Below are 21,372 nucleotides of genomic sequence, written 5' to 3'. Positions count from 1 at the left end.
TAATTTAATTCTGTGCATCAATTGCAGACAATTTTTCCTCTCTACCCATCATTAGGAATGAATTAAGGCCCTGATTCAGACCCACTCGCAAGCGGGCGTACGCACGTTCGGCGTACGTAAAAAAATATTTAAATTCAAGCACTCGCTCGTATTTTCGTACGCAGCTAAAAATCCGCCCCAAACTCAGGCGACCCCTCCTCTAACTAACGAGCGTGCCAAATAGCGAGCGTACATCCCCGAAATGGCTTGAAGGGAACGCACGCACAAGTACAAACCGGAAGAGGGAATGTCAGATTCCGATTACCTGCTCGTTTTTTCTGCCTACCTCCCTCAATCGTATCATGCCAATCAATGTATCAATTAGCTTAATTGTTGTTTTTTTTCAACACAATGCAATAAACTTTAATCTTGTCCGTGTTTGTATTTGCTCGCAGAATACGTACGGCTGAAACCTTCGCTTTTATTGTTCAAAAGACATGTTAGCCCCAATTAAACAATTCTATTTGTTTGTCTCCCCACAATTTTTCTGTGGTTCATTTCTTTATTTAAATTTGCTTACGCATGTCACTGCATCAAGCCTATCATAACTCTCAAGAGATTTGTGGCCCTGTCGAACACATGACTCATACACTAACCAATAGAATTTGTCCTGTTAATTTCCCAAATACATTAGCCAATCAAATTTGTTTGGGGTGCTTTATTAAAAATATTTTTTCAAAAAAACACCATTGCCATCATGAGATCCGCCGCATTCACCAGGCGCGAACTGCAGGTGCTCACGGAGGTGATGGACAGGTGGATCACCAGTCAGCCTCCACCCATCTCCAATAGGCGCAAGCGTTCCGCATATGCGGAGGTATGTCGACGCCTGCGCTCCTTCGGCTCACACCGACATATTGGCCAGCTGGAGCGCAGGTGGTCGGACCTGCACCGGCGGACGCCCCGCTTGCTGGCATGCTTTCGCATGCAGATTGCGGAAAGTAAGTGTTCTGGACTGTGGTTTTCAAGTTTATCTTGTGGGCCCTAACTGCGTGTGCATGTTTTCATGTCTGTCCTATTGAGTCATTGTAGTCATATCTGCATGTGCATGTTTTCATGTCTGTCCTATTTAGTCATTGTAGTCATATCTGCATGTGCATGTTTTCATGTCTGTCCTATTTAGTCATTGTAGTCATATCTGCATGTGCATGTTTTCATGTCTGTCCTATTGAGTCATTGTAGTCATATCTGCATGTGCATGTTTTCATGTCTGTCCTATTGAGTCATTGTAGTCATATCTGCATGTGCATGTTTTCATGTCTGTCCTATTGAGTCATTGTAGTCATATCTGCATGTGCATGTTTTCATGTCTGTCCTATTGAGTAATATTTTTTATTTTTTTTTTGGATTCCTGTTGAAACTAACCACAATATTTTTGTCATTTTTTAGGGGCACAGCAAACACTACGGCGGCATCGCCACACAAGACGCCGGTCCCGGCCCCTCTCTCCAACCCCCTATTCGTCTATTACCCCCTCCTCCCCAGACCCTGTGGCCGAAATTTCAGGCCTACTTCCCCTCCAGCCCAATTCCCCCTCTCCTCCATCCGTCCCTCCTCCAAATACCCCCTCCCAGGATTCCGCAAACACCTTGCCCCTAGGGTTGGGGAATGTAGCGACCTCCGAGGTGGTCCAGGGAGTGGCTTCTGGCTCTGTCGTTTTGGAGAACGGTATGTTTTTAAAGTTTATTTTGGACACCACAAACTGTTTGTATGTAATAATGTGTCGTCCCCATTTTTTTTGCCTTTCTGTCGCCTTAGGGTATTTTTGGGGGTTGTCTTTACCTGTTCCTGCTGATGTCACCATACACATATCACACCTGTGTGCCTTTTTTTAGGGCCCTTGTATTTTTCCCCTTAGACATTTTGGGGTGCTGGGTTTTATCCGTGTAATGTTTTTTTGGCCCACAAGCTTGTAAGTTTTGGTTTGCTTGTTTTGTGTTTATTTAGAATGTTGCTTCATTATCGATTTATTAATCCCCAAACTTTTGTCACCCACAGAGGAACAGAGGCGTCGGGAAGAGCTAGTGAATTGTGTGGGTCGTATGAGGGAGCAGGTCACCGGGCTTATGCAGGGCCTTGACCATCTGTTGGTCCTCCTTAGGAATTAGTTTTTTATTTTTTTTATTTTCGATTTGTTTCATAATAAATCAGTTTTAAATCAAGCTCTGTCTCATGCGTTTGGAGTAAATCCAAGATTCTTTACACTGACATAAGTAGACTCTTCAAGCAAGGATTGCCACAGAATCTCACTACAGATTGTGTGTTGTATTTTGAATGCAAACAGGCACAAGAAACACCTCCCAGTACCAATGTCATTTTCCTTTTTTGTGGTGGTCAACATGATAGTTTACACCATTTTTCAGGTTCCTATTTGGTGGCCAAACTGCTTAGGACAATCTTACGAAGGCAACTGATTGTACAGGATTCCTTGTTGTGTTGGTTAGTACCCCGAAAACATATTACATTTTAGCTCCACTTGCTTCATTACTGGGTTACCCCTTAGGTAAAATTAACGTTTTGGAGTTTGGTTACACTTGCTTCTAACGTGCCCAATAAGGAAACAAATTACACTCTCCAAATATTTATTCACAACAGAAATCAAAATACAAAGTGGTCACTCACAAACAAAACACACAGTGATAATCAGAAATACACCACATACCAAAAACACGAAACAAACACACACCAAATCAAGAACTGGTTGACGAAGGTCCATGCCCACATGATTTCAAAAATATGGCGTTGCAATATTGGTGTCAGAATATATTCCCGAAGTTTCAACATAAAGGTTTTTGAAGGGTAGCAGGAAGTAGTCATCGTGGGAGTGCCAAAGATTATGCAAACAAACAGAAGATGATGCAAGAATTAATATCAAAAAAGATGAACGTTTAAAAACCGTAACACATTGGGTATACACACTGTTGCTTGGTCAATAATTACCTAAAATATCGGGCCACCACATCATCGCGTATGGCCCCCCCACATACTGACCTCCGACCAACCTCGGGGGGGCCATCCTCAGGTAAGGCATCCTCTGGCTGCATTGGAACACCACTCCTTATGGTGATGTTGTGAAAGATCCCACACAGGACCACAATTTTCGAAACCATATCCGGCAAATACATGAGCTCGCCACCAGAGCGGTGGAGGCATCTGAATCGGCCTTTTAAAAGGCCGATACAGCGCTCCACCACTTGCCTGGTGGCTGTAAGTGCGGTATTAAACTCACTTTGTGGACCTGGTGTGGGAGCCAAATAAGGAGTGAGCAGCCAGGGCATGCAAGGGTATCCACTGTCTCCTGTGAAAAAGAATAGACAACATCAGGATCACTGTGTATCAAGCTTAACATTGTTATGTACTAAAGGTCTACACTTACCCAGAAGCCACGCATCACCAGCTTGGAGGTTGTTTAATTTGTGCCATATCCCTGATTGCCGGATGACGAAGGAGTCATGTGCACTTCCTGGTAATTTTGCATTCAGGGACAGGATCTGGAGGGAGGCATCACATACCACCATTACATTCAGGGAGTGATAGTGTTTCCTGTTTCGAAATATGGCCTCCAGCCGTGCTGGAGGCTGAAGTGGTATGTGATTACCATCCACAACCCCTATGATGTGTGGGAAGCCAGCTATTTGGTAAAAATTGGCCTTGGCCACACTAAGGGCACCCATATCCAAAGGCATTTGAATAAAATGATGGAGGTGCTTGAAAAGTGCCTCCATCACTGCCCTCAGGATCCGGGAAAAGGAGGATTGTGAGATGCCCGCCACTATTCCCACCATTGTTTGAAACGATCCTGAGGCACAGAAATGTAACACCGCCATAATTTGCGTAAGTGGTGGTATTGCTGTTGGACTGTCAATTTGCCGCTCAAGATCACTCTCTATTAATGAGAGAGTGTCTATGATGATTTTGGGAGGAAGACGGTAGCGTCTTAAAACCTCATCATCGGGCATTCCAAAAAGGGTGACACGTGTTCGAAATATCTGGGGCCTTGCACGCCTACGATGCCTACGCCTGGGACGAGATTGAGGTTGGTCGGCTTCCGGGAGCATGGCCAGAACAATCCGCCCAAGATCAACCTGAAATGGCAAGATTGTAATGTAAGGCTTTGGACCCACCCCAAAAGAAAATTAAGAACAACTTAGCTTGATGCTACCATCCATTGCTGCTTACATGCCGGGGTATTGTCAAACTGAAATTAATCACAAAAATAATTTGACAAATTTTACTCTGTGCATTTATGTTTCTAAATTTTGTGCTAGACAAAACTTAAAATATGCGAAACACACATTTGGCCAAAGAGCAAAACGACATTGCACACAGTACATCAAAATGGGTTGAAATGTTTCCCAAAAAAGCGAAAGGGCAACCACAAAAAAATTTACAGGATTAATAAGCATTTAAAAATGCGCTAATTAGTTCGCAAATACAAGTTAATAAACAAACTGAGAAAAATGCGCTAATTAGTTCACAAATACAAGATAAAAAATGGACTTACCAAGAGCAAATATATAAGAGTCCAAATCAAAAGGTCTTTGGGTCCGAAATTAATAAAAAGCTAAAAGATATGAAATTATGGATCCAAAAATTAAAAACAAGAAGAAACACAATGAGACACCAATTGAACAAAAGTTAGACTTCACAAAACTTACCAAATCAAGAAACGAGGCCAAAAATAAAAAAACCAAAAAAGAGAACGGAAAATAAAAACGCAAATCTAGCAAACAAAATAAACTCCAAACGCCAACTCCTTTATCCGCAAACAAGAAACTCCAACCAAGGTAACCTCCAACAATCCAAAAACGCCACCTCGACTCGAGACACACCAAGCCATAAATAGTGTTTCGTTTCCCGAACAAATTAAGGAGGGATCATAGGAACGCACAATCAATGATGCGGCCGCAAAATAAGGACGCATGTATAAATACTAGGGATGTGCGCCGGACCATTTTTGCCGGATTTGGATTTGGATTTGGTTCTAATTCGTCATCCGGCTTTGGATTTGGATTTGGATTTGCCAAACTGCGGTGACTGGCTTTGGATTTGGATTTGGATTTGGATTTGGATTTTTTGCCAAAATTGGCAAAAAAAGCTAAAATTACATAAATTGGGCTTTTTTTTCTTCCTAGAGTGTTATTTACCTCAATAACATTAATTTCCAGTCATTTACAGTCAATTTAGACCACCTCACAGCTTAAATTATTGGTTTCACCATTATTGGCCAAAGGTTGCAGTGAGCTGACTGGTGACCAAGCGTCAGAGCAGCGGCGCAGTGGCACAGACACCACAGTTTAAAGCACATCTATGAAACTATGCCACACAGCAGTGGCAGAAATGAAAGGTAGTGCTAGATGGAATTGTCCTTGGGCCCTCCCACCCACCCTTTATGTTGGATCTTAAAAAGGACATGCACACTTTAACAAACAAAGCATTTCAGCGACAGGTACTGCCACTTTGTGGCTGAAGTGCTTGGTTTGTTTGGGCCCCCACAAAAAAATCTTCCAATCTACTAAAGGCAACAGGTCTACAGTGGCATGATGTCACCATCATTGCCATCCTCACCCTCATCAGTGTGTACATCATCCGATTCCTCACACAATATCAGTTCATCCCCGCTGGAATCTACCATTACAGAAGTATCTGTACTGTGACGTGATTGGTGGGAAAGGTTTTCCTCGTGAAATTTCCAGTTCATTTTAATGAACATCATTTTTTCTACATTTTGTGGAAGTAGCCTCCTTCGTCGTTCACTCACAAGGTTCCCGGCTGTACTGAAAACTCTCTCCGAGTACACACTGGAGGGTGGGCAGCTTAAATAATGCAAAGCCAGTTTATACAAGGGTCTCCAAATTGCCTTTTTTTTCTTCCAATATTCGAAGGGACTCTGTGACATGTCTACGTGTATGGTGTCCTGAAAATAATCCTCCACCATTCTTTGGATGGTAATCGTATTAGATGGAGTTGCGGTAGAGGTGTCACTGGTGTTGGGCAAATCTTTTAGACCCGACCAGATGTCAAAATGTTGACTTGACTTATCTGCATCACCACTGGGTCTTTTGGAAAAGGTGCATTTTTTTCTGGCTGCTGCTGCAGAAACCGAAGGAGGAGACATCATCGTAGTGCCATGTGTCACTTCAGCTGCCAACTTGCTCACCAGGAGCGCTTTGGTTCTTTTAAGATCTGGGTCAGTTGTAAAGAAAGACACAGCATATGACTTGAACCTAGGATCAAGAATGGTTGCTAAAATATAATGATCAGATTTCAAGATCTTGGCCACCCGTGGATCCTGGCGAAGCAAACAAAGGACTTGATCTATCAGTCCAGCATACTTTGCGGAATCACTTTGTTTAATATCATCCTTCAATTTCTCCAGCTGCTTTTCCAAAAGCAAAATCAGGGGAATCACCTTACTCAAGCTAGCAGTGTCAGCACTCACTTCACAAGTGGCAACTTCAAATGGTTTGAGCACCTTGCACAAGACAGAAAGTACTCTCCACTGTGCTGGGGTAAGGTACATTCCCCCTCCTCTCCCAATGTCATGGCTTGTCGTATAGCTATTGATGGCTTTTTGCTGCTCCTCCATCCGCTGAAGCATATACAGGGTTGAGTTCCACCTCGTTACCACTTCTTGCTTCAGTTGATGGCAGGGCAAATTAAACTGCTCTTGCAGGTGCTGCAATCTCCTGCACGCTGTTGCTGAATGCCGAAAATGTCCCGAAATTTTTCGGGCCACAGACAGCATCTCCTGAACGCCCCTGTCGTTTTTTAAAAAACCCTGCACCACTAAGTTTATTGTGTGAGCAAAACAGGGGATGTGTTGGAATTCACCCAGCTGTAATGCTTTCACTATATTTGTAGCATTGTCAGAAATCACAAATCCTGAGGAGAGTCCAAGTGGGGTAAGCCATGTTTCTATGACATCTCTTAGTTTTTCTAAGAGGTTGTCAGCGGTATGCTTCTTATTGAATCCGGTGATGCACAGAGTTGCCTGCCTCTGAATGAGCTGGTGTTGTTTGTTAGATACTGCTGCTGCTGAAGGCGATTCACCCACCCAGTGGGCTGTCACAGTCATGTAATCTTTAGTTTGTCCACTACCGCTTGTCCACATATCTGTGGTTAAGTGGACAGTGGGTACAATAGCATTTTGCAGACCAATAATTAGGTTCTGTTTAACGTCCTGGTACAGCCGAGGAATGGCTTTTCGGGTAAAATGAAACCGAGATGGAATTTGGTACCGGGGACACATGACCTCAACTAGCTGTGTAAATCCCACTGCATTAATTGAGGATATTGGACGCAGATCTAATATTAGCATAGCTGTCATGGCGTCAGTGATCCGCTGTGCGACAGGGTGAGAGCTGTCATACTTGCTTCCCCTTGCAAGAGATTCTTTAACAGTCAATTGTTTTTTTGGTATACTACTAGTAGTCTTCTTTGTCCACTTCTGGGATGAAGATCCACCAGCAGCAGCAGCAGCAGGCCTAGCGCTCAAAGATTCAGTTTCTTCTGAGGTGTCCTGGAAATTGGAGGAGTCACCGTGACTTAGCACTAATAAATTGGATGTTGTACTACCACTGATCATTCCTGAGGATATTGAGGAGGAAGGTGTTGTCGGCGGAGATTGCAGGTGCTGGGATTTAGTAGAGAGAAGGCATCTAGCTAATGCTGGACTGCTTGTTGTTATTTTTTTTGCAGTAGTTTCTGTTATCAAACACCTGTCATGAGCTCGCTGCAGATGACGTAATAGCGTAGAGGTTCCTAGATGTTTAACGTCCCTACCTCTACTAACTGTGGTCTCACAGAGGCTACAAATGGCTTGACAAACGTTGTCAGGGTTTGGGTAAAAGTAATTCCACACAAAAGATGTGGATTTCTTGGTTCTATGCCCAGGCATGGCAATGGCCTTCTTATCTTGGCCAAGAGCTGCTTCCACTGGTGCCTGACTTATACAAATAATATCCTCATCCTCAACATCCTCATTAGTGCCAGCATCAGCTGCACATATATTCCTCTCATCCTCTTGCAATTCCACGGTGGCATCCTCAATTTCTATGTCCTCGGCAATACTGCTCATCCCCACAACTACAGATGGAAAAGAAACTGTGGAGGGCGGCTTCTCTGAAAGGTCAGGCTTACACATAGAAATGTCACTTGTGGACCCACTTAGACTCTCCTCAGGGATTCCTGACATTTGTGTTTCAAAAAACACAGTTTGTTCGACTGCCTTATTGGTTTTAAATTATTTCACACTTCTATAGTCTGATTGAAAAGGTCTTTTATCATCACGAGAGGCACAAGATGCCTCACTGACAGCTGCAGAACCACCACTCAGAAATAAAGGGCAAAGCCTGAGTCTTTCCTTGCCGCTACGTGTGGTGAATGGTATGTTGCCAATTTTCTGTTTCTCTGCAAAAGTAGTAGTCTTTAGAGGTTTTTTTTTTGTCTTTACCCCTGTAAAATCTAAATTTTTTGATTTCAGGTTCCCTAAGGTTTTAAAGCCTCTACGCCCTTGAGCATCAGCTTTAGATAAAAGTGATGGACTTCCAGCCGCTGCAATGCTAGCATTTACATGTTGTTTCTGCTCTCCTCTCAGTTCATTCTCGTGATCCATATTACTTTATCACTATGAACTGGAGTCACAGAGCTTGTATACACACAGTGGGCTATGCCCTTTCACGGAGCTTGTATAATAGACACAGTGGGCTATGCCCTGTCACGGAGCTTGTATAATACACTCAGTGGGCTATGCCCTGTCACGGAGCTTGTATAATACTCAGTGGGCTTATGCCCTGTCACGGAGCTTGTATAATAGACACAGTGGGCTATGCCCTGTCACGGAGCTTGTATAATACACTCAGTGGGCTATGCCCTGTCACGAAGCTTGTATAATACTCAGTGGGCTTATGCCCTGTCACGGAGCTTGTATAATACACTCAGTGGGCTATGCCCTGTCACGGAGCTTGTATAATAGACTCAGTGGGCTATGCCCTGTCACGGAGCTTGTATAATAGACACAGTGGGCTTATGCCCTGTCACAGAGCTTGTATAATAGACACAGTGGGCTTATGCCCTGTCACGGAGCTTGTATAATACTCAGTGGGCTTATGCCCTGTCACGGAGCTTGTATAATAGACACAGTGGGCTATGCCCTGTCAAGGAGCTTGTATAATAGACACAGTGGGCTATGCCCTGTCACGGAGCTTGTATAATACTCAGTGGGCTTATGCCCTGTCACGGAGCTTGTATAATAGACACAGTGGGCTATGCCCTGTCACGGAGCTTGTATAATACACTCAGTGGGCTATGCCCTGTCACGGAGCTTGTATAATACTCAGTGGGCTTATGCCCTGTCACGGAGCTTGTATAATAGACACAGTGGGCTATGCCCTGTCACGGAGCTTGTATAATACACTCAGTGGGCTATGCCCTGTCACGAAGCTTGTATAATACTCAGTGGGCTTATGCCCTGTCACGGAGCTTGTATAATAGACTCATTGGGCTATGCCCTGTCACGGAGCTTGTATAATAGACACAGTGGGCTTATGCCCTGTCACAGAGCTTGTATAATAGACACAGTGGGCTTATGCCCTGTCACGGAGCTTGTATAATACTCAGTGGGCTTATGCCCTGTCACGGAGCTTGTATAATACACTCAGTGGGCTTATGCCCTGTCACGGAGCTTGTATAATAGACACAGTGGGCTATGCCCTGTCACGGAGCTTGTATAATACTCAGTGGGCTTATGCCCTGTCACGGAGCTTGTATAATACTCAGTGGGCTTATGCCCTGTCACGGAGCTTGTATAATACACTCAGTGGGCTATGCCCTGTCACAGAGCTTGTATAATATACACAGTAGGCTATGCCCTGTCACGGAGCTTGTATAATACTCAGTGGGTTTATGCCCTGTCACGGAGCTTGTATAATAGACACAGTGGGCTATGCCCTGTCACGGAGCTTGTATAATACACTCAGTGGGCTATGCCCTGTCACGGAGCTTGTATAATACTCAGTGGGCATATGCCCTGTCACGGAGCTTGTATAATACACTCAGTGGGCTATGCCCTGTCACGGAGCTTGTATAATAGACACAGTGGGCTATGCCCTGTCACAGAGCTTGTATAATAGACACAGTGGGCTATGCCCTGTCAAGGAGCTTGTATAATACTCAGTGGGCTATACCCTGTCACGGAGCTTGTATAATACACTCAGTGGGCTATGCCCTGTCACGGAGCTTGTATAATACTCAGTGGGCTTATGCCCTGTCACGGAGCTTGTATAATACACTCAGTGGGCTTATGCCCTGTCACGGAGCTTGTATAATAGACACAGTGGGCTATGCCCTGTCACAGAGCTTGTATAATAGACACAGTGGGCTATGCCCTGTCAAGGAGCTTGTATAATACTCAGTGGGCTATGCCCTGTCACGGAGCTTGTATAATACACTCAGTGGGCTATGCCCTGTCAGTTGTCACGGAGCTTGTATAATACAGTGAGTAGTAGAGTACACATACACACAGTGGGCTTATTATGCCCAGTCACGGAGCACACACAAGGGCTTATGCCCAGTAAAGTCACAGAGCACTGCCTACTCTAATCTATCTAACACTAGAACAGACAGCGCACTAGCTAACTACCTAACTACGCGTCACGCGAGAAATGGCGCCGACTGCCTTTTTATTGAGGCCGAACGTCACTCGGCTCTCGCGAGAATCCGACGCCGGACGGGTGACGTTCGGCCTCGAGGTGGAATCCGAGTCAGGCGGGAACACCCGAACTTGCGTTCGGGTGGACTCGGATTCCACCTGTTCGGAGCGGTTCGGATTCCTCAGAATCCAAACCGCTCATCACTAATAAATACGTCACGAAAACACATTTAAATTCTGGTGTATTTCTTGTTTGGAGCTCAGACATGGCTACAGACCAGGGAAACAATGCCCAAGAGTCAGGCGGTAAGTCTTTCATGCATTTTGTATCAATGATTAATTTGAAACATAAGATTGGGCAAGTTGTGAATTTGTGAAATCTGAATATTTACACAAATAGGTGAGGAGGCTGACATGGAAGAGGCTGCTGGGCCCAGTATTCCGGCCAAAGCTGCAAAAAAAAAAAGGCAGCCACATTTCACAAGAAAGGAGATGGAGGTTTTGATACAGAAGTGTGTGGACATCCTGCCACAGGCAGACAGGAATATGAGTCTAAGCCAGAAGTGGAGAATGTGGGAAGAGGTAGCCGTTGCTGTCAATAGGGTGGGTGATTATGTCCGTCTAGCCCGGGATGTCAAACGGCGGTAAGTAAACACTTGCCCCCCCTAAAAACAAACACCATTTTAAACAAAAGGGTAATGGCTTCCATTTTTTCCCACAGATGGGGTGACTTCAAATATCGCCTAAAGCAAAAACTCGCGGACAGGGCTAGGCATGCAAGGGGGACAGGTGGGGGTCCCACCCCTGTGTCATTGGAGTTGACGGATTTAGAAGAGCTGGCACAGGGGTGTGTGCAGCCTGTGGAGGTGTTTGGCGTGTCCAACATGGATACGGACATGCCAGACTTTGCGGCTCCTCATGTTGTCCCAGGTAAATCTTTTGATGTCACCAACTCTGAAATGTTATTGTGCCAATATGTAGATTCTAATGTGAGTCTTTTCACATTTTTCCTAACAGAGACACAGGCTGATGAGTCTGCTCCAGAGGGGAGCCTTGGCCGCCGAATTTCTGCTGGCTCGGCAGGGGAGGAACCAGTACATCCGGCTGAGGACCCTGCAGAAGCCAGTCCAGGGCAATCCCCCTCGCAGGCAGTGTCCCTCCTCACAGAACTCAATTTCAAATCGGATTTCCATACGGAGATTCTGCAGAGGATGGACGCCAGTCTGCTACGGGTGGCTGAGGCCCTGGAGCAAAATGCTGCGGCCAACGTGACCATTGGTCAGGCCCTGGCGGAAAATACCAGGGCCAACATCCGCATCACCAATGCCCTGGAGCAGCTCGTTCGCCAGCACATGGTGGAGCCGACCTCCCTTCCTGCCGGAACATCAGGATCCTCCACCTCTGGCACAACATCAGCCAATCCTCCAAATGTGCCTAGCCCTGTGCCTAGTCCAGAGGCCACAACATCTGCCTCTGGACAGGCCAGCCCGATGACATCCCGGACCCGGTCTGGCGCCCTCCCTCCCCCATCCAAACGGGTGAAAAAACGGTGACAGCAATGGCGACTTTTCCCACACTCCTTCTGTGCTTGGCTCATATTCCTTTCTGGTCAAAACTTCCCTCTCCTTTCTTGTGAAATGTTTTTAATTTTTTGTTGTATGCTTATGTCAACAGTTATGTTGGGCCAATTTGTTTGATTTTGGGACTGATCTTTGCCAAAAAAAGATGTCCCCAAATTTTTTAGTAATTTAGTTTTGGTTTGACCAATAAATTGACGCCAAAAATCTGACATTGTATTGTGACATTATTGTACAAATGGGTTACATTTAATCCTGGCCCAAAAGGCAAAAACTTGCCAAAAAAAAAAAAAAATTTTTTTAAAAAAGGGCTCTTTAAGGAACGTTAAAAAATTCATATAACGAGGCAAATTCAAGAGGCAAAAATAAAATGGTGAGAAAATTAAAACATGCTGACATTATTGTTACAATAGGCCCTAACCACCAAATTGAGGCCAAAATAAACCCCCACAAATGTACGCAAATTGATTGTGTCATCCTGACATTAGCAGCTCTGATTTCCACCTGCGTACGGTTTTGTGCTATCCCAAAAAACTGATTTCAAAACACATACCAAGCCGGTTTTCAATCCAACACTAATTGCTTTTCAAATCACCCGCTCTTAATCGCAACAACATCGTGGAGTCCCGGGACGGAGGAGAAGGCCATCGCCAATGTGGTCGAGTAATCCAGACCCTAAGCTGTGCGAGCATTTTGAAGGGAAAGAGGATCATCCAGTGACGTATGAGTCGGTCCGAACACATTTTACGCTCGCATCTGCTAATGTATGTACGCCCCAAAAACGCCTCGCCACGCCTGCGTTTTTCCATCTCCACCCCCGTCAACACCCAAAAACGCCCTGTTCTGTCAATCACATTTGACATGTCACTTCCTGTACGCTATTTGACGAACGAGACCAAAAAAACTCGCAATCTGCCGTACGCACATGCGCAGTGTTACACCGACGCATGCGCGGTTATTCAACATCGGAACGCAACGAGCGTACTGCTGTTTGCGAGTGGCTCTGAATGAGCGCCTAAGTCAGCAAACTGCATTGTATTTGCGCTCTATCCTCATTAGATCCATTTGATAGATAGCAGAAGCCCTGCTTTCCTGCCAGTTGTGTGTTCTTTCATTATCCGCAGGAGTGTGTGGAGGAATGTTGGTTCTGGTGCAGTTGGATGTGGCTAGGAGGACAATAAAACACTGTAGTGGTAAGATACATGTTGGAGAATGATGGTGGTGTAGTGGAGAATGTTGGTGGTATAGTGGAGAATGTTGGTGGTATAGTGGAGAATGGTGGTGGTATAGTGGAGCTTGTGTTTATTCAGTTCCGCAATGCACATTTGTTTCGTGGGGATGGCGTGCATATTAGTCCTGCAGGATTGCCTAATTTTCTGCTGGTTGAGGGTGTCTTGTTACAGGGTTGAGTTGTGGTGGCACATCGGTTTAGGCCTTGCTTGGCGGAAAAGAACGACACTTGGAGTTAGTTTATGTTAATAGGTAGGCTTAGTGGGTGCGCTCTCATTGAAGTGGAGTAAGGCGACAGCCAATTGTTCTGGACGGGAAATGGCTATACCACCTGGACCGGTGGTTGAAGGTAAAGGAGAGTTGATCACCAATGCTTGGCTTGTGTTTGTGTGTTTGTATTGAGCTGTTTGGTTGTTATTGTTCTGTGCGTTCTTTTTGTGCCATCACCATTATTAGAATTAACTTATAGGCCCTCATTCAGACCCACTCACGAGCAGCTGTCCGCTCGCAAGTGGGTCAATGGTCCGCACTGCGCATGCGCACGACGGAGGGAGCTCCGTCGTGCGCATGCGCGAGACCCGACGAGCTAAGGACTTTCCTTCGCTCGGAGTGTCTCATCAAAGGGGGCGTGCTGTCGATGGTGACTGACAGCACGCCCCCTTTGGTGGGCGTGTCGGGGGTGTGCCTGCCAGACGGAGGCGTTCCCAAGGGAACGCCTGCCGTCTGAAGCCGGCCCCACTGACATCACTAGTGATGTCAGTGGGAGTGATTTTGGCTCTGATAGAGCCAAAATCACTCCTGGCCTTGCGGTTGAAAAACTCAACTGCAGGCTGTTGCTCGCAGTTTCGATGGTCGCGATGGTCAAGACCATCGCGACCATCATCCTGCACGCTCGTATATGCTGTGGGTGGTGACCCACAGCTATACGAGCGTCCAGGAGGACACTCCATATTAATAGATTTGGGCCCTGATTCAGAGCGAGCGCTCTGGTCAGAGCGTCTGGCTCTGAATCAGGGCCTTAAGCTGGCCACACATCTAAAGATTATCTGTCCAACCAGCCAACTTGTTGATTGGTTGGATTGAAAATCTGGTAAGGAATGGGAGTAAATGATGATCAGCAATTTGCTCCTAAATGCCAGAAAACAGATGTAAATGGTCGTTCAGACAAGTTTGTTAAATGTGTGATCTAAACAATTTGTTTAAACAACAGTTTTTGTCCATTTTCCGGTGTTTGGGAGCAAATTTCTGATTGTCATTTGCTTTCATACCTTACCAGATTTTCATTCCAACCAATCAACTAGTTGGCTGGTTGGATGAAAGTTGGTCTAGTGTGTGGCCAGCTTAAGTCTAAAAATGTAATTACTTATGAAAAATAAATTTGACAAAATATTGAAACGCCAACACTGTTGTCTGTGTCTTTATTTTAGAAGATAAGTTACATTGTAGTTAAGAAGGTATTATATGGTAACACGATAATACACGTTAGTGAGTTTAACACAATGATGATTTAGAACCAAAAACAAAACCCGGAGGGGGTGGGGGGATCTATTCACATCAATAACTTATGCCACCCAACAAGCTAGCAGAGGGTAACATATTTCTGCAATTTCTCTCTGCTGATTATGTACTGCTCAAATACTGTTTACTCATACCTCCGATTCTTATGCTGTTTCTTGTGGCTTTTATGAAGGACTGTCTTTTCTGTCTATTTCTGTCTTTTCTATGTATTATTTTCATCTGCCATCACATTACTCTTGATCTTTATATATTAACCTCTAAGAAGTTAAAAGCACAATACAGTGGCCTGGCCATTTCATTTTCTGCAGTGATAGATGTGTTCAGCACAAGAAATGCGCTCTTCTCAAATCTACCAATCCTTTACCACACAGATCTTTGCCCTTCAGTGTCCTCTGGTTATAGTTACACATTAGCAGACTATGGGCCTGATTCACCGCGGATCGTTATTGCGATCACAGCTGCGATTACGCACGCAGGTCTGCTGCGAAAAATACAGTAATGACAGCAAACGCAAAGCCAGTACAGAGACGGCCAAAGCCAGCATAGAGACGCCCACTACCGCTTTCACACTTCCGTAATGCCTTGCCATCCTGTGTATACATCAGGCTTGCCTACCCTCCCGGGAGCCTCCCAAATATCGGGTGCCACTCCTGACCCCCCCGGAAAGGCAGGCAAGCCTCCTGGCTGCCGTCTGACCCCCCCCCCCCAACTGCTACCAGAAACCCCCGCAGCGGGGGGCCCGGTGACGCGATTCGCTCTGAATTGCGTCATTGTGGTTCCGCCCCCTGCTTCACAATGCCAATATTTTCGGCATTGTGAAGAGGGGATGGAGCTACGGTGACGCGATCATGTGGCTCTGCCCCTAAAACTGCGTCATTACCCGGCCACGTCCCCCGCTGTGCACAGACATTCAGCTCCCTCCCGGAAGGAGGGAACTGAGGGTCTCATTCAGACCCGCTGGCGAGCGCAGGACGCTCGCAAGTGGGTCTATGTTACCCCAATGTGCGAGACCCGGACAGCGACAGCCAAGCTGTCGCTCCAGGTCTCGCACCAAAGGGGAGACCCCAATGTGCGAGACCCGGACAGCGACAGCCAAGCTGTCGCTCCAGGTCTCGCACCAAAGGGGGCGTGCTGTTGATGGTGACTGACAGCACGCCCCCTTTGGTGGGCGTGCAGGGGGTGTGGCTGCTAGACGTAGGCGTTCCCATGGGAACGCCTACCGTCCGGGTCCGGCCCCACTGACATCACTAGTGATGTCAGTGGGAGTGATTTTGGCTCTGATAGAGCCAAAATCACTCCAGGGCTTGCGGCAGCAAGGCCCTACCGCAGGGTCTCGTCGCAAGCCCGATGGTCTTGACCATCGCGACCATCATCGACGCTCGCATAAGCTGTGAGTGGCAACCCACAGCTATGCGAGCGTCCAAAAGACCGCTCCACATTTAAATAGGACGGCCCTGATTCAGAGCGAGCGCTCTGGTCAGAGCGTCCGGGCTCTGAATCAGGGCCTGAATGTCGGCATGTATGGTATACTTCGAGTAACATCTGCCCCTCACGCGCAATTACAACAGGTCTGACCTTACTCAGAAATTGCTAACCTTGTCACACGCAGTGAGCACTCATGCTGCGTATGCCGTCTCAGTGGCTAATTTACGCACGCCCATGCACTGACGTTCAAACGGACAGGCACGCCTGCAGTTTCTCCGAACACTCCCCCGTCACCACCTCCAAATGCTGACCTCCCGTCACTCACTCTGCAATGACTTTGGGGTCTATTTACTAAGCTGTGTTAGGAGATAAAGTGAACGGTGATAAGGTACCAGCCAATCAGCTCCTAACTGCCATCTCACAGGCTGTGTTTGAAAAATGGCAGTTAGGAGCTGGTTGGCTGGTACCTTATCACCGTTCACTTTATCTTCTAACACAGCTTAGTAAATAGACCCCTTTGTATCTACGTTAGTGATTGCAGTGTGATTTCAATGCTAACTTGCGCACTGCAGTGCATACGCATGTGTAGTATACAACAATCGGCCATCTGCGTGCGCTATTGCAATAGCGATCCATGCTGAATCAGGCCCTATGGGCCTAATTCAGATTTGGGACGAGATCAAAAAAGGAACAATTTGCATCTTGGTAAAACCATGTTGCACTGCAGGTGGGCTGATGTATAATGTGGAGAGAGAGAGGGCGGGATGTACAAAGTTTCGCATCCGTGATGCCGTACATACAGCTAATTATCGGGTACATACCGGCGATAATATCACCGGTATGTACCTAGAAAATCGCAAAGGACAACTCTCTCAGTAAGAGCTGTTCTTTGCAATAAAGGGACTTCTGGGTTTATGACCCGAATATCCCGCTGGCGTCCTTCTGCGCATGAACATTTACATTTGTTGGCACCATCCTTATACCATAGGTGCACTTCAGAGGTGGTTCCATTCGCTCCCAAATCCCTAAGGGAGTGTTCTACTTGTGTGATACCCTATATGAGTTTATTCACAATGTAATCATACAACATAGTATAACAGTAAAGATGGCAATAGTGAATCCTTTGTTATGTTTATTATACTTTGCAAGAACAAAGAAACACTTGGCAATATTCATATATCAACAATGCATTTCAGTAGACCGTAGCACACACATTAACACTCTTGTTTATTTTATTTTTCAGGAACCTGCAGATCACTAGCGAACTCTGGACTTCGAACCTGCAAACTATAAATGGGTAAGTATGCTCTAGTGGCAATTATCAAATGACTAAATTTGGAATTCCCTTAACATCTCTAAAATATATACAAAAAACCTCACGTGAGTATGATAAACGGATAAGTTTATATCAAGAATACAATTGCAAACTTGTGTTACTTTTCTATACACCTTTTTAGGAAATTGTTTTCCTCACACTACTACACTTTACATGTCTCATACAATGCTACTTCAGCGCTGAAATAGTTAATAGGGTGCACCCTTCGTTGCCCGGGATATGAAGAAAAGTTCTTAAACTGCTCCAGCTACAGTACTTGTCTGTATTTAATGCAATACTGTAATCCTCTGTAAATGATCCTGCTGCGATGGTGTTGGTATTACTGTCAGTTCCTTCTCTGCTTAGCAACCTTAGGCCCTCATTCAGAGCCGCTCGTTAGCAGCAGTACGCTCGTAGCGTTCCGATGTTGTGCAACCACACATGCGCCGGTGTTACACAGCACATGTACGTATGGCTGATTGCGATCTTTTTTTAAGTCGTTCGTTGAATAGCGAACAGGAAGTGACATGTCAAATGTGATTGACAGAACAGGCCGTTTTTGGGCGGTGACAGGGGTGGAGATGGGAAAACGCAGGCGTGTCGAGTCATTTTGTGGGCGTCCCTAAATTATCTCATGCGAACAGCAAATGTGATCGGAACGAGTCATACGTCACTGTCTGATCCACTTTCCGTTCAAACTGCTCGCACAGCTTGTGGTCTGGTATACTCTACCACAATGTCGATGGTCTCGTCCCCCTCCCCGTGCCTCTTCGATGTTTCATCGATGTTTCATTTTTACCCAGAAAAGCAATCAACTTTGATTACAAAACTTGCTTGTAATGTGTTTAGCAACTAGTTTTTTTTTGGAAGCACAAAACCGTACGCAGGTGAAATACTCAGCTGCTAATTTCAGGATTAGACAATCAATTAGCGTACCATTTTTTTGGGAAAAATGTATTTCTGATTTTGGATTTTGGGTTTATGTTATTGCAACAATATTGTCATCATGTTTGTGTTTTTGCTCCATTTTTAATGTTCCCTGAAATTTCACATCCATTTTTTTATGGAAAAGTGTTCCTTTAAACTCCGAAATGGTTTTTAGCCCTTTAGAATGTTTTTTTTTGTTTTGTTTTTGTTTTTTTGGGGCCGGGATTACCTAAAAACCATTTTTAGAATAATGTCACAATACAATGGTGAAGATTTATAATGTTTTTATTTTTTTACACACATTTTTTATTTTTCAAGGCCATTTGCCAGTTTGCAGGTCTGGATAACGTCACAAAAAATGACATAATGAAATAAAAAACAAGAGTGGCATTTGACCAAAATAAAATAACACACATTAAAAACAATTCACAAGAAAGGAGAGGGAAGTTTTGGCCCTTAAGGAATATGAGTCAAGCACAGAAGGATTGTGGGAAAATTAGCCAGTGCTGTCATCGCTTTTTGCCCCGTTTGGCTGGGGTAGGGTGGGAGCCTGACTGGGTCCGGGATGTCCTTTGGCTGGCCTCTCCAGAGGCAGATGTTGTGGCCTCTGGACTAGGCAGAGGGCTAGGCACATTTGGAGGGATGGCTGTTGTTGTGCCAGAGGTGGAGGATCCTGATGTTCCGGCAGGAAGGGAGGCCGGCTCCACCATGTGCTGGCGAACGAGCTGCTCCAGGGCATTGGCAATTCGGATGTTGGCCCTGGTATTTTCCGCCAGGGCCTGACCAATGGTCACGTTGGCCGCAGCATTTTGCTCCATGGCCTCCGCCACCCGTAGCAGACTGGCGTCCATCCTCAGCAGAATCTCCGTGTGGTGATCCGATTTAAAATTGAGATCCGTGAGGAGGGCCACTGCCTGCGAGGGGGATTGCCCTGGACTGGCTTCTGCAGGGTCCCCAGCCGGATCCTCCCCTGCAGAGCCAGACGAAATTCTGCGGCCAAGGCTCCCCTCTGGAGCAGACTCATCCGCCTGTGTCTCTGTGAGAAAAATGAGAAAAGAGGAACATTACAATCTACATATTGTCACAAACACATTTCTGAGTTGGTAACATAACAACATTTACCTGGGACAACATGAGGAGCCGCAAAGTCTGGCATGTCCGTATCCGTGTTGGACACGCCAAACACCTCCTCATACTGCACAAACCCCTGTGCCAGCTCTTCCAAGTCATTTAGCTCCAATGACACAGGGGTGGGACCCCCACCTGTCCCCCTTGCATGCCTAGCCCTCTGCCAGTTTTTGTTTCAGCCGATATTTATAATCGGTCCATCTGTGGGTGATAAAAAATGCATTATTCCTGCAGTATTTGGGCCTGTAACCACTTATATTAAAAATGTAGTTTTTACGTACCGGCGTTTGACATCCTGGGCTAGACGATCAAACTCACCCACCCTATTGACAGCACTGGCTATCTCCTCCCACATTTTCCACTTCTGGCTTGAACCCATATTCCGATCTGCATGTGGCAGGGTGTCAACACACATTTGGACCAAAACCTCCATCTCCTTTCTTGTGAATTGTGGCTGCCTTTTTTTTTTGGTTTCTTTGGTTGGCATACTCGGCCCAGCAGCCTCTTCCATGGCATCCTCCACACCTTTTTTAAAAAACATTTTTTTCATTTACATGTCCAACTGTCTCTAAATTCGGGTTCTAATTAATCCTTTAATCAGAAAGAGAGAAGTACTTACCGGGTGCCTCTTGGCCATCGTTTTGCTGGTCTGTAGCCATTTTGATCCAAACAACTACACCATACCGTTTTGGTTTTTCCGTGACGTATTTATACATGCGTCCTTATTTTTGGTACGCATCATTGATTGTGCGCTCCTATGATCCGTCCTTAATTTGAGCGGGAAAATAAAGACTATGGATATGGGCGACTCGAGTCGAGGTGGCGGGTGTTGATTGTTGGAGGTATCGTGTGTAGTATTGGATTGTTGGCGGGATTAGGGGTTGTGAGGCTTTTTTTGGAGGTGGAGTTGGTGAATTTTTTTTTTTGGCTATTTTCCGTTCGTTTTTTTTTCTTGGGAATATTTTGTTTGTTGGTTTTTTTTGGAGTAAGTATTTTTTTCAAGTCTTTTTAAAAATAAGGGATCTACAAACCGAATTTCTTCATTTTTATATTTAATTTTGTTTTTTTCAGTTATTTTGGCTTGGCCCCCGAGAAGTTTTTGGACTGTGACTTATTGTTCGACTTTTGGTAAGTTTGTATTTTTTCATTATTTGCAGAATCTGATGTGTTGGTCTTCGCATATATTTTGAACATTAATGTCTTATTTTTTTTTTTTTGCTATCATGTATTAACACTAAATATAGCGTAAGTCATTGGCAAATATATTTCCTTGGTTTTTCAATGTCAAAATGCGAACTATTTAGCGCACTAATGTTTCCTTATTCTCCTTCGCAAAATGCAAACTATTTAGCGCACTGTTTCCTTATTCTCCATGGCAAAATGCGAACTATTTAGCGCACTAATGTTTCCTTATTCTCCTTGGCAAAATGCGAACTATTTAGCGCACTAATGTTTCCTTATTCTCCATGGCAAAATGCGAACTATTTAGCGCACTAATGTTTCCTTTTTCTCCTTCGCAAAATGCGAACTATTTAGCGCACTGTTTCCTTATTCTCCATGGC

This window comes from Taudactylus pleione, unplaced genomic scaffold, assembly GCF_031769625.1.
Source record: "Taudactylus pleione unplaced genomic scaffold, aTauple2 ptg000198l, whole genome shotgun sequence".
In the NCBI taxonomy this organism is placed as follows: Eukaryota; Metazoa; Chordata; class Amphibia; order Anura; family Myobatrachidae; genus Taudactylus; species Taudactylus pleione.
This window is presented reverse-complemented; position numbering follows the sequence as displayed.